A 15,082-nucleotide genomic window follows, 5' to 3' on the forward strand; every position below is an offset into this window, starting at 1 on the left:
GCGCGCCAACATCCAGCTTCTGCAACAGCGACGGCCGACAATGAGTGACTGTCGCCACCTCCTCGATCGACGGCTTCGAACCTTCAATAAACCAACAAGGAAGACTGGAAGCACGTAAAGTTTTAGAACTGTATGGCAGACCTCAGCTTTTAATCTTGTTCCATTTGCCTCGCAAAATTACAGCAACTTAGCATGAACCTTTGTTGCTCATTGTCCCAATTGCATTGCCAAGCAGGGTCCCTTCCTTTTCCGAAATGAGCCCGAGGGTCGTTGAAATTCAAACGCCAGCATCATTCGATTTCACTGCTTTAATTTCAAAGTTCAGCTGGCTACAATATTTAAATTGCACAAGCACAAATTAAGAGTGCGAGTTTTGTTACCGTATTTTAGTTACCTGTGACTGCAGCTCAGCTTGGTACGTACTAAATTTTACTATTGTTAATTGTTCAGAATCATTTAATTCAAGTTCAAAGTTAAATCTCTTCTTTCTAAATTGCGTAGATTCAAGTAGCTTTTGAAATGATTGTTGAGGTAGTCAAAGACTAACCGTATTTTACTGAATTTCGATGTGCTTCAGAAAGAAAGCTCACTATTAACTTCAGTCACTAAATTAACTTTCGATTTTCCGGTTTTAGTAATTCTTTTGCTAAATTAAGTCAGAGTGTAGCGAAATTTATTACTTCTGACAAACTTTCAGTTTTCACACTACACGTGTCAACCTTCAGTTGCCACGCTTCTAGTGCTAATTATATGTGTAATAACCTTTCTTTTTCAGTTACTATAGTAATTGTCCTTAGGACTGGCGACCGTAATTTCCCCCAAATCTCAAATACCTAATTACCGCTAGTTAATTGTTAACGTAACGGCTGCACATTTACCTTCTTTATTAACTTTACCCCTTTTCAAAATTAATTTCCACCAGTTTCATTAGCACATTTCCTTTCATTTAGATGTAACCCTTTCCTCCCTCTTTACCGACAGGTTAACTTCGGTGACGATTGCTTTTCCAAAACTCCCATTAGGTACACGCGGTTTCATTTTTCACTGTCATTAAGGTCGGTAAGTGAGGGGGAGGTTACACGTGGCGACCTGGTGACAGGACAATCTTCAATTTTGAGGTTGTTCTGGACACGAAGTTTGCATTGTGCAAATATCGTAACAAAGTACTGGTTGCGTACAGGCCGTTACGTCAGCGAGAATAAGTAGTGGGAGTAATCCTAATTATATTTGAGGTTTGGCATTTATATTGAAAATTATTAAAATGAGTGAAGGCAACAATTACCAAAATTTGGTAGACCTGGATACGGAACAATCGGTCGAACAGTGGGAAACGCGCACCGCGGTACCCATTGTTCAGGGGCAGGCGGCTAGCATGAAAGACGCGACCGCCGAAACGCAACAAAGGGCAGAAATGGAATTCCAAACTTTAGAAAATGTTTCGGAATCGGAAGTGAAAATCAAATCTGTACCCCTTGATGATGAATACGGGGGAACATGTATAGAGGAACCAGCTACGGAAGTAAAACCGGTAGTCTCCGGGAATGTAACTGATTTATTGAATGTTTTGATTAATGAAATCAAGAGTCAATCGGCAGAAATTATAGCTCTGTCTGCCAAGCAAGAAGCTCAGTCTGAAAAGATTGAACGAAAGCTAGACAATCAGAACAAAGCTATTAATGTTGTTAACAACAATGTTGGAGTTGTTAATACAAAAGTTGATAAAATCAAAGAAGATATTGTTGTAATTAATACCGAAATCGGTAATCTTAAACAGGAAATGATAGGCGTTCAGGCGGAAATTGCGAGCATAAATACTCGTTTTGATTCCGAAATTAGCAGAATCGAGAAAAGTGTAGGAGAAGCAGTTGCTCCGATCATCGAGAATAAGGTGACGGAACAAATTCAATTAGTGAAAAAAGAGGATCAACAGAAGGTGGAAACTTTAAAGGCTTTAGTGTCCGAAGTAGACACTAAAGTGAGGGAGCAGGCTAATACCTGCGAAGAGAAAAAGAGGGAAGTGGAAACGCTTGCGACAACCACTTGCCAAGTAATTACGAGAGTGTCGGAATTAGAAAAGAAACTTGATGAAAAACAGAGCTATGTGCCAATCTGTGCACATAGTTCGGAATTGTTGACGAAAGAGGAGCGGTTCGACCCCTTGAAAAAAGGCGGTATACACGCGACGGATTTCATTAAGAATTGTGAAAGAGTTTTACCCAGATCATGGACTAATGAGAGAAAAATTAATGCGGTTATTGATGTGCTGGCTGGTGATGCCAAGCGTTGGGGCTTAAACCTCAACATTACGACCCTGACTTTTGACGAGTTTAAAAATTTGTTTCTGGCTGAATACTGGTCGGAGCAAAAACAGCAAAGTGTCTGGCGCGAATTTGTCGTATCGAGGCCTTTCGATGCGAATTCGCGCGGTTCGATGAGGGAGTTTTGTGAGGGCTGGATCCGCAAGTTGGAATATTTGCGTGATCGCCGCACGGAATCCGAAATAGTCTGGGAACTCTACAAGAAGCTTCCAGATGATACAAAACGCTACGTAGGAAGCAATTACAGGACAATCAATGATTTCCTGGAAAGAGTTGAGGACGAGGACAATTGGCGCAATAATCGCGACAGTGGTAGAGGCCGTGGTAACAACAACGGGTACCACCCCAACCATAACAACGATAACCATGGGAATAATGCATACCGCAGCAATGACAATAATGGTTCGGACCGTAATAACAATCGGTACAATGCAAATAATAACCGGAATGACGGAAACCAGTATCATACTAGCGTGATACGGGCTGCGCAGAATAGTAATAACGCCAGAGGGTGTGACCAGTCGCCTCAGCAGTATCCGGGGAGCGTATCTGCTGGGACGAGACAGGGAAACCATTAGCCGCGCCGGTGAGGGGCCGACCGGGCGTGGAGAAATTTTGGCGGCCCAATAACAGGAGAAAACCCAGGTGTCGTCGTTATGAAAATTCCGTATGGAATAATCAACGGCGGGAGAGTGTGCCAGTGTTAGGAGAAAGGAGTGCGCCCACAAGTAGTAGATCAACTATATACACGGCAGTAGAAAATACATTCACTGTCAGTGAGAACAATTTAAGTAGTGTTCCGGAAATCGATTATAAAGGGGCAGCTGTAATACCCACAGCGGAACTGGAGATTGAGTTTAAGAATGATTCGCAATTGTTGAGAGAAGATCAGATGTCGGATAAAACGTCCGTCATTGAGCGAGGGGATGCAGAGAGGGATGAGGTCTGGTTAAGGCAGTTCGGTCGCTTATACGACGAACTAAGAGATTATAGGGGTCTGTATGGGAGAAGTGTTTATGGGGAGCGCGTGCAGTATTTGCCGCGTCTCGTCCCACAGGAAGATAGTGTTTGTGAAATGATAGAAAGTTCTGGCCCTAATCGGCAGACTTTACTAGAAATAGTTGATGTTAAGGGGGAGCACGAGCAAGATTCGTCGTGTTTCGTCCCGCAGGAGTTAGATGTTGAAGTAGTAACGGAAAGTTCTGGCCCTAACCGGCAGACCTTACCGAAAGTTTCAGTGGTAGAAGTAACCGACCCATCCGACGCAAACCTCCAGTTTAAACATTGCGAGAGTATTAAGGAGAAAGATTGCGAAAATTTTAGTGATAGCCGGACACGATTGGTAGAAAAGCACATAGATTACAACGTGTATGAGGTTAGAGCTGACATTATACGGTCAGACGATAGCAGTGTGGGTTGCGCAGATCTAGCGGAAGTAATTGCAGAGACTACTGGACACATTCCTCCAGGTAGATTGGCGGATGAGATTAATCTGACCAAAGTGGAATCAACGAAGGTGACGATTAATGAATTGATAGCAAAGCAACACTCACTAGTTGACGAGTTAGAGGAAAAGGTTTCGGTATTGGAGGCGAAGCTACAGACTAAGCCTCAGGACAAACGTGTTAAAATTAAAACTGTATGTAAACAGAGGCTGAAAAAGCCGCCAGATAAATCGGATTTAGGATCAAAGCCGGATGGTTTTTTCTGGAATGACCTGGATATAGACGAGGATTTACTGTGGGAAAATAAAGAAACAGTCGAGGACAAGTGTAGACAGATAGTAGTGTCGGTTAATATGCACGACCTACAACTAAACGTGTTGATTGACACCGGTGCAGAATTGAGTGCTGTATCTGGGAAAATATTTGAGTTACTGAAAGACAGACCTGGCATCGTAGTTATGCCAGTAACAGGAGTGAAAATTATCGGTGCTACTGGGAAGGCCAGTAAACCGGTCACAAAACAGATTTTTGTCAACTTCGAGATATGTGGGGCACGATTTGAACAAGAGTTTGTCGTCGTGCCAGACTTAACTACGGAAGTAATTATCGGGTTAGATTGGCTATTAAAGTACCGTGCAGTGATTAACTGCGAAAGCAAAACTTTGACATGTATGTCACTAGATAAAACAATGGTAGTTGGTTTTGACGAGGCAGGAGACGGTGTGCATAGGCAATACCAGCCTGTACACATTGTTAACTGGCCGGATGACATTGACGTAGGAATGAGTTTGAACTGCCATAACATGAGGAATTTCGGCATTGACAAAAGTGTAGAAAGTGAATTGGAAGAGATAATCAAATTCCCTCCACGGATTAACATTAGTATTGGTGTGAAAAAAGATCGTTTGCGAGAAGTAATGAAGCTAAAAGCCGATGCTCGCATACGTCGTCATGACGCTAAAGCGCGTTTTGCTAAGTTTGCAATCGGAGACTTAGTACCTGTAAAAGCTCATGAGAAATCGAGCGAGATAGACCATGAAAACTCTAAATTTAAGTTTGTTTATAATGGACCATATAAAGTCATTGGTATGCCTCACACAAATGCTTACGGAATATTGTAGACTTGAAATTGTACCAACCTAGGATCGATTAATACCACACAATGGGTAATTTATACAGTATGTAAAATAGAGTGTAAGATTTAACGATTTGCTAGATTGCCATGCTTTTGACTGACCAAGGTCATTAAAGAAGTTGTAATTAATAAGTAATTAATTTTGATTAATCAATTTAATTTTAATCAATTTAATCATGATCTAATCAACTGAAAAATCCAAGCTGCTAGTTTAAGTTTTCAGCTGAGTCACAGTAGATTAAGGAATGTAAATATGATTTTGTAAATAGCTGTAAGATTTCATAAATATGTGATTTACTAGTCATTGCCGATGTACTTAGACGCTGTTTTAAGTTTCAGGCTATTACATGCGTGTGATGATGGACAGTGTTGAGTTATCCACTGTGATAGTATTAAGGGACTCCTTGAGATTACTCGGGAGTGAGTTTTTCCTAAAGAATTCAGTGAAACGGACGTTCTGGAAACGCCGTCACAAGGGCGAGTGAGATCAAGCGTGCCGCACACGCGGGCGCAACAATACTGGCGAGGCGAGCCGCTGTCGGCTCTTGTGCCGCTGTTGGCTCTTGGGCCGCTGTCGGTATTCTTTGTACTTGCGAGTACGGAAGGCGGAATTGTTTTTCTTCCTGGACAGCTGAAAGAATTCTACTGTCAATATTTATGGTTTTTTCGATCTGATGTGTGTTATTTTCTTGTTTAGCGTTAATTGGACATGACGAGAAAATTAATTATGAAAAGGTTACATAAAAATGTGTATTCTATGTAATTAATTATTAGTTTGCGTATTTTGATATACCTGTTTTTTATGACCATGCACTCTGATCAATTTTGCAAATAGTATTCCATTTCTTATAGTGTTACGAATTTTAATGATTTTGGAATAGCTAAACCATTTTCTATGTTTTTTATGAATTTTGATATGTTGTCAACCTGTTTTACTTTGTGCAAGATGACAGAGTGGAATAAGATTAGCAGTGTCTCCACTCAATTATTATTGTCTAAAAATTGGTTTATGGTTAATTAGGCGAATGCTAAATTTTTTTGATGTTTTGAACATATGCATTTCCGCTGTGTCTTTTTTGGGACATTTTCTGAGTCTGTTTACGTTACACGAACATCCTCAGACAATGTGGGGCACGTGTAACGCCGGAAATGCATATCCTCCTATTTCCATCTATTGTACTATTATTTTTTTTCCTTGTTTTGTTACCTCAAGATATGACATTTCTGTCTCTTTATATATTGTAATTGTTTTACTGTTTGTATATATATATATATATATATATATATATATATATATATTTATGCACTTATGCCGATGTATAATTGGTTTGTTTCGTAAATATTATTTGTATTTTTACGCTGGGTCTTGCCTAGGGAAAACTGCTATCGAACGATTACATCGATAGGTCGTGTGAAGAATCAAAGTTTGTAGGATCTTTGGTAGTGTTAACTCTGCCGCGTGGAGCGCGGGCGGAACAGTGAGAGTCTGGCGGGAGTAGCGAGTGGAGCAGGTGTTGTGTGACGCTCCCGCGAGTTGCCGCGCTTTCGGGGTTTGGCAGCATGTAATTGCGCTCGACTCGCGATGATAGTTTCTGACATGGTGTCGCGGACGGGAAGCATTAGCTGGCGCACATCAAGAGCCCGTTTCGCCTGGTGACCGTGTCGAGAAGAAGGCGCGCCAACATCCAGCTTCTGCAACAGCGACGGCCGACAATGAGTGACTGTCGCCACCTCCTCGATCGACGGCTTCGAACCTTCAATAAACCAACAAGGAAGACTGGAAGCACGTAAAGTTTTAGAACTGTATGGCAGACTTCAGCTTTTAATCTTGTTCCATTTGCCTCGCAAAATTACAGCAACTTAGCATGAACCTTTGTTGCTCATTGTCCCAATTGCATTGCCAAGCAGGGTCCCTTCCTTTTCCGAAATGAGCCCGAGGGTCGTTGAAATTCAAACGCCAGCATCATTCGATTTCACTGCTTTAATTTCAAAGTTCAGCTGGCTACAATATTTAAATTGCACAAGCACAAATTAAGAGTGCGAGTTTTGTTACCGTATTTTAGTTACCTGTGACTGCAGCTCAGCTTGGTACGTACTAAATTTTACTATTGTTAATTGTTCAGAATCATTTAATTCAAGTTCAAAGTTAAATCTCTTCTTTCTAAATTGCGTAGATTCAAGTAGCTTTTGAAATGATTGTTGAGGTAGTCAAAGACTAACCGTATTTTACTGAATTTCGATGTGCTTCAGAAAGAAAGCTCACTATTAACTTCAGTCACTAAATTAACTTTCGATTTTCCGGTTTTAGTAATTCTTTTGCTAAATTAAGTCAGAGTGTAGCGAAATTTATTACTTCTGACAAACTTTCAGTTTTCACACTACACGTGTCAACCTTCAGTTGCCACGCTTCTAGTGCTAATTATATGTGTAATAACCTTTCTTTTTCAGTTACTATAGTAATTGTCCTTAGGACTGGCGACCGTAATTTCCCCCAAATCTCAAATACCTAATTACCGCTAGTTAATTGTTAACGTAACGGCTGCACATTTACCTTCTTTATTAACTTTACCCCTTTTCAAAATTAATTTCCACCAGTTTCATTAGCACATTTCCTTTCATTTAGATGTAACCCTTTCCTCCCTCTTTACCGACAGGTTAACTTCGGTGACGATTGCTTTTCCAAAACTCCCATTAGGTACACGCGGTTTCATTTTTCACTGTCATTAAGGTCGGTAAGTGAGGGGGAGGTTACACGTGGCGACCTGGTGACAGGACAATCTTCAATTTTGAGGTTGTTCTGGACACGAAGTTTGCATTGTGCAAATATCGTAACAAAGTACTGGTTGCGTACAGGCCGTTACGTCAGCGAGAATAAGTAGTGGGAGTAATCCTAATTATATTTGAGGTTTGGCATTTATATTGAAAATTATTAAAATGAGTGAAGGCAACAATTACCAAAATTTGGTAGACCTGGATACGGAACAATCGGTCGAACAGTGGGAAACGCGCACCGCGGTACCCATTGTTCAGGGGCAGGCGGCTAGCATGAAAGACGCGACCGCCGAAACGCAACAAAGGGCAGAAATGGAATTCCAAACTTTAGAAAATGTTTCGGAATCGGAAGTGAAAATCAAATCTGTACCCCTTGATGATGAATACGGGGGAACATGTATAGAGGAACCAGCTACGGAAGTAAAACCGGTAGTCTCCGGGAATGTAACTGATTTATTGAATGTTTTGATTAATGAAATCAAGAGTCAATCGGCAGAAATTATAGCTCTGTCTGCCAAGCAAGAAGCTCAGTCTGAAAAGATTGAACGAAAGCTAGACAATCAGAACAAAGCTATTAATGTTGTTAACAACAATGTTGGAGTTGTTAATACAAAAGTTGATAAAATCAAAGAAGATATTGTTGTAATTAATACCGAAATCGGTAATCTTAAACAGGAAATGATAGGCGTTCAGGCGGAAATTGCGAGCATAAATACTCGTTTTGATTCCGAAATTAGCAGAATCGAGAAAAGTGTAGGAGAAGCAGTTGCTCCGATCATCGAGAATAAGGTGACGGAACAAATTCAATTAGTGAAAAAAGAGGATCAACAGAAGGTGGAAACTTTAAAGGCTTTAGTGTCCGAAGTAGACACTAAAGTGAGGGAGCAGGCTAATACCTGCGAAGAGAAAAAGAGGGAAGTGGAAACGCTTGCGACAACCACTTGCCAAGTAATTACGAGAGTGTCGGAATTAGAAAAGAAACTTGATGAAAAACAGAGCTATGTGCCAATCTGTGCACATAGTTCGGAATTGTTGACGAAAGAGGAGCGGTTCGACCCCTTGAAAAAAGGCGGTATACACGCGACGGATTTCATTAAGAATTATGAAAGAGTTTTACCCAGATCATGGACTAATGAGAGAAAAATTAATGCGGTTATTGATGTGCTGGCTGGTGATGCCAAGCGTTGGGGCTTAAACCTCAACATTACGACCCTGACTTTTGACGAGTTTAAAAATTTGTTTCTGGCTGAATACTGGTCGGAGCAAAAACAGCAAAGTGTCTGGCGCGAATTTGTCGTATCGAGGCCTTTCGATGCGAATTCGCGCGGTTCGATGAGGGAGTTTTGTGAGGGCTGGATCCGCAAGTTGGAATATTTGCGTGATCGCCGCACGGAATCCGAAATAGTCTGGGAACTCTACAAGAAGCTTCCAGATGATACAAAACGCTACGTAGGAAGCAATTACAGGACAATCAATGATTTCCTGGAAAGAGTTGAGGACGAGGACAATTGGCGCAATAATCGCGACAGTGGTAGAGGCCGTGGTAACAACAACGGGTACCACCCCAACCATAACAACGATAACCATGGGAATAATGCATACCGCAGCAATGACAATAATGGTTCGGACCGTAATAACAATCGGTACAATGCAAATAATAACCGGAATGACGGAAACCAGTATCATACTAGCGTGATACGGGCTGCGCAGAATAGTAATAACGCCAGAGGGTGTGACCAGTCGCCTCAGCAGTATCCGGGGAGCGTATCTGCTGGGACGAGACAGGGAAACCATTAGCCGCGCCGGTGAGGGGCCGACCGGGCGTGGAGAAATTTTGGCGGCCCAATAACAGGAGAAAACCCAGGTGTCGTCGTTATGAAAATTCCGTATGGAATAATCAACGGCGGGAGAGTGTGCCAGTGTTAGGAGAAAGGAGTGCGCCCACAAGTAGTAGATCAACTATATACACGGCAGTAGAAAATACATTCACTGTCAGTGAGAACAATTTAAGTAGTGTTCCGGAAATCGATTATAAAGGGGCAGCTGTAATACCCACAGCGGAACTGGAGATTGAGTTTAAGAATGATTCGCAATTGTTGAGAGAAGATCAGATGTCGGATAAAACGTCCGTCATTGAGCGAGGGGATGCAGAGAGGGATGAGGTCTGGTTAAGGCAGTTCGGTCGCTTATACGACGAACTAAGAGATTATAGGGGTCTGTATGGGAGAAGTGTTTATGGGGAGCGCGTGCAGTATTTGCCGCGTCTCGTCCCACAGGAAGATAGTGTTTGTGAAATGATAGAAAGTTCTGGCCCTAATCGGCAGACTTTACTAGAAATAGTTGATGTTAAGGGGGAGCACGAGCAAGATTCGTCGTGTTTCGTCCCGCAGGAGTTAGATGTTGAAGTAGTAACGGAAAGTTCTGGCCCTAACCGGCAGACCTTACCGAAAGTTTCAGTGGTAGAAGTAACCGACCCATCCGACGCAAACCTCCAGTTTAAACATTGCGAGAGTATTAAGGAGAAAGATTGCGAAAATTTTAGTGATAGCCGGACACGATTGGTAGAAAAGCACATAGATTACAACGTGTATGAGGTTAGAGCTGACATTATACGGTCAGACGATAGCAGTGTGGGTTGCGCAGATCTAGCGGAAGTAATTGCAGAGACTACTGGACACATTCCTCCAGGTAGATTGGCGGATGAGATTAATCTGACCAAAGTGGAATCAACGAAGGTGACGATTAATGAATTGATAGCAAAGCAACACTCACTAGTTGACGAGTTAGAGGAAAAGGTTTCGGTATTGGAGGCGAAGCTACAGACTAAGCCTCAGGACAAACGTGTTAAAATTAAAACTGTATGTAAACAGAGGCTGAAAAAGCCGCCAGATAAATCGGATTTAGGATCAAAGCCGGATGGTTTTTTCTGGAATGACCTGGATATAGACGAGGATTTACTGTGGGAAAATAAAGAAACAGTCGAGGACAAGTGTAGACAGATAGTAGTGTCGGTTAATATGCACGACCTACAACTAAACGTGTTGATTGACACCGGTGCAGAATTGAGTGCTGTATCTGGGAAAATATTTGAGTTACTGAAAGACAGACCTGGCATCGTAGTTATGCCAGTAACAGGAGTGAAAATTATCGGTGCTACTGGGAAGGCCAGTAAACCGGTCACAAAACAGATTTTTGTCAACTTCGAGATATGTGGGGCACGATTTGAACAAGAGTTTGTCGTCGTGCCAGACTTAACTACGGAAGTAATTATCGGGTTAGATTGGCTATTAAAGTACCGTGCAGTGATTAACTGCGAAAGCAAAACTTTGACATGTATGTCACTAGATAAAACAATGGTAGTTGGTTTTGACGAGGCAGGAGACGGTGTGCATAGGCAATACCAGCCTGTACACATTGTTAACTGGCCGGATGACATTGACGTAGGAATGAGTTTGAACTGCCATAACATGAGGAATTTCGGCATTGACAAAAGTGTAGAAAGTGAATTGGAAGAGATAATCAAATTCCCTCCACGGATTAACATTAGTATTGGTGTGAAAAAAGATCGTTTGCGAGAAGTAATGAAGCTAAAAGCCGATGCTCGCATACGTCGTCATGACGCTAAAGCGCGTTTTGCTAAGTTTGCAATCGGAGACTTAGTACCTGTAAAAGCTCATGAGAAATCGAGCGAGATAGACCATGAAAACTCTAAATTTAAGTTTGTTTATAATGGACCATATAAAGTCATTGGTATGCCTCACACAAATGCTTACGGAATATTGTAGACTTGAAATTGTACCAACCTAGGATCGATTAATACCACACAATGGGTAATTTATACAGTATGTAAAATAGAGTGTAAGATTTAACGATTTGCTAGATTGCCATGCTTTTGACTGACCAAGGTCATTAAAGAAGTTGTAATTAATAAGTAATTAATTTTGATTAATCAATTTAATTTTAATCAATTTAATCATGATCTAATCAACTGAAAAATCCAAGCTGCTAGTTTAAGTTTTCAGCTGAGTCACAGTAGATTAAGGAATGTAAATATGATTTTGTAAATAGCTGTAAGATTTCATAAATATGTGATTTACTAGTCATTGCCGATGTACTTAGACGCTGTTTTAAGTTTCAGGCTATTACATGCGTGTGATGATGGACAGTGTTGAGTTATCCACTGTGATAGTATTAAGGGACTCCTTGAGATTACTCGGGAGTGAGTTTTTCCTAAAGAATTCAGTGAAACGGACGTTCTGGAAACGCCGTCACAAGGGCGAGTGAGATCAAGCGTGCCGCACACGCGGGCGCAACAATACTGGCGAGGCGAGCCGCTGTCGGCTCTTGTGCCGCTGTTGGCTCTTGGGCCGCTGTCGGTATTCTTTGTACTTGCGAGTACGGAAGGCGGAATTGTTTTTCTTCCTGGACAGCTGAAAGAATTCTACTGTCAATATTTATGGTTTTTTCGATCTGATGTGTGTTATTTTCTTGTTTAGCGTTAATTGGACATGACGAGAAAATTAATTATGAAAAGGTTATATAAAAATGTGTATTCTCTGTAATTAATTATTAGTTTGCGTATTTTGATATACCTGTTTTTTATGACCATGCACTCTGATCAATTTTGCAAATAGTATTCCATTTCTTATAGTGTTACGAATTTTAATGATTTTGGAATAGCTAAACCATTTTCTATGTTTTTTATGAATTTTGATATGTTGTCAACCTGTTTTACTTTGTGCAAGATGACAGAGTGGAATAAGATTAGCAGTGTCTCCACTCAATTATTATTGTCTAAAAATTGGTTTATGGTTAATTAGGCGAATGCTAAATTTTTTTGATGTTTTGAACATATGCATTTCCGCTGTGTCTTTTTTGGGACATTTTCTGAGTCTGTTTACGTTACACGAACATCCTCAGACAATGTGGGGCACGTGTAACGCCGGAAATGCATATCCTCCTATTTCCATCTATTGTACTATTATTTTTTTTCCTTGTTTTGTTACCTCAAGATATGACATTTCTGTCTCTTTATATATTGTAATTGTTTTACTGTTTGTATATATATATATATATATATATATATATATATATATATATTTATGCACTTATGCCGATGTATAATTGGTTTGTTTCGTAAATATTATTTGTATTTTTACGCTGGGTCTTGCCTAGGGAAAACTGCTATCGAACGATTACATCGATAGGTCGTGTGAAGAATCAAAGTTTGTAGGATCTTTGGTAGTGTTAACTCTGCCGCGTGGAGCGCGGGCGGAACAGTGAGAGTCTGGCGGGAGTAGCGAGTGGAGCAGGTGTTGTGTGACGCTCCCGCGAGTTGCCGCGCTTTCGGGGTTTGGCAGCATGTAATTGCGCTCGACTCGCGATGATAGTTTCTGACATGGTGTCGCGGACGGGAAGCATTAGCTGGCGCACATCAAGAGCCCGTTTCGCCTGGTGACCGTGTCGAGAAGAAGGCGCGCCAACATCCAGCTTCTGCAACAGCGACGGCCGACAATGAGTGACTGTCGCCACCTCCTCGATCGACGGCTTCGAACCTTCAATAAACCAACAAGGAAGACTGGAAGCACGTAAAGTTTTAGAACTGTATGGCAGACTTCAGCTTTTAATCTTGTTCCATTTGCCTCGCAAAATTACAGCAACTTAGCATGAACCTTTGTTGCTCATTGTCCCAATTGCATTGCCAAGCAGGGTCCCTTCCTTTTCCGAAATGAGCCCGAGGGTCGTTGAAATTCAAACGCCAGCATCATTCGATTTCACTGCTTTAATTTCAAAGTTCAGCTGGCTACAATATTTAAATTGCACAAGCACAAATTAAGAGTGCGAGTTTTGTTACCGTATTTTAGTTACCTGTGACTGCAGCTCAGCTTGGTACGTACTAAATTTTACTATTGTTAATTGTTCAGAATCATTTAATTCAAGTTCAAAGTTAAATCTCTTCTTTCTAAATTGCGTAGATTCAAGTAGCTTTTGAAATGATTGTTGAGGTAGTCAAAGACTAACCGTATTTTACTGAATTTCGATGTGCTTCAGAAAGAAAGCTCACTATTAACTTCAGTCACTAAATTAACTTTCGATTTTCCGGTTTTAGTAATTCTTTTGCTAAATTAAGTCAGAGTGTAGCGAAATTTATTACTTCTGACAAACTTTCAGTTTTCACACTACACGTGTCAACCTTCAGTTGCCACGCTTCTAGTGCTAATTATATGTGTAATAACCTTTCTTTTTCAGTTACTATAGTAATTGTCCTTAGGACTGGTGACCGTAATTTCCCCCAAATCTCAAATACCTAATTACCGCTAGTTAATTGTTAACGTAACGGCTGCACATTTACCTTCTTTATTAACTTTACCCCTTTTCAAAATTAATTTCCACCAGTTTCATTAGCACATTTCCTTTCATTTAGATGCAACCCTTTCCTCCCTCTTTACCGACAGGTTAACTTCGGTGACGATTGCTTTTCCAAAACTCCCATTAGGTACACGCGGTTTCATTTTTCACTGTCATTAAGGTCGGTAAGTGAGGGGGAGGTTACAGACTTCGCATTGACATCTGCCACCACCACTATCTTTCTACCTCTTAATGCTGTTGTGACTCTTGATAGTTGGTCTAGATAGGCCTCGATGTCCTCGCCATATTGGTAGTACATATTGACTAAGTGAATGACCCCGACTAGAGTCTGGAGTTCGGTTACGATACAGTGTTCATTTGAGAAATGAGCGAGCACTGTGACTCGTATAGCTTTATTTAAGACTATAGTGGTGGCTTTAGGGTCATCTCCAAAGGATACTATTTGCCAGTTAACACTGGCGAAAGCTATGTTCCCCGCAAGAGAGTATGGCTCCTGTAGAGAGAGTACGTCGAGACTCATCTCCTCCACCACCCTTCGTAGCTCCTGCATGACTAATCGACTATTATGTGCGTTAAGTTGTCCTATTTGTATCTTAATTGTCATGGGAAATACGTGTGTACGTATTGTTCTGGAAAGGTCTTCCTCCAGTCAAAAGCTATCCTTCCATTGGCTAGGACAGCCTGCTTGTAAATTTCGTCTAGATCGAATTTTTCGTTCCTTCTTTGGAAAACCTTCTGAACAAGGTCACGCAGGGCGCCGAAGTCAGTGGGGAGATTCATGGTCTTTAACTGTATTCTATCAACAGCCTCCATGGCCGAGAGGTGACTTTACGTCCGTACTGGTGTCCCACCCGCACTATATGCCTTAAAGCTGTGGTCAGGACAGCCGGCTCCTCCAGACGCGAAAGTTGCAAAGCGTGTTCTAGATTGGGGTAGATCCTGATGGGATCCACCTCTAGACGTTTAACTAACGGTTGGTCACAGGTAGGGGTAACTATTGTACTACTAATCGTGTTGACTTGAACTGGTCCTTCGGATGTGGA

Source organism: Schistocerca piceifrons, chromosome 1 (assembly GCF_021461385.2).
Source record: "Schistocerca piceifrons isolate TAMUIC-IGC-003096 chromosome 1, iqSchPice1.1, whole genome shotgun sequence".
Classification (NCBI taxonomy): Eukaryota; Metazoa; Arthropoda; class Insecta; order Orthoptera; family Acrididae; genus Schistocerca; species Schistocerca piceifrons.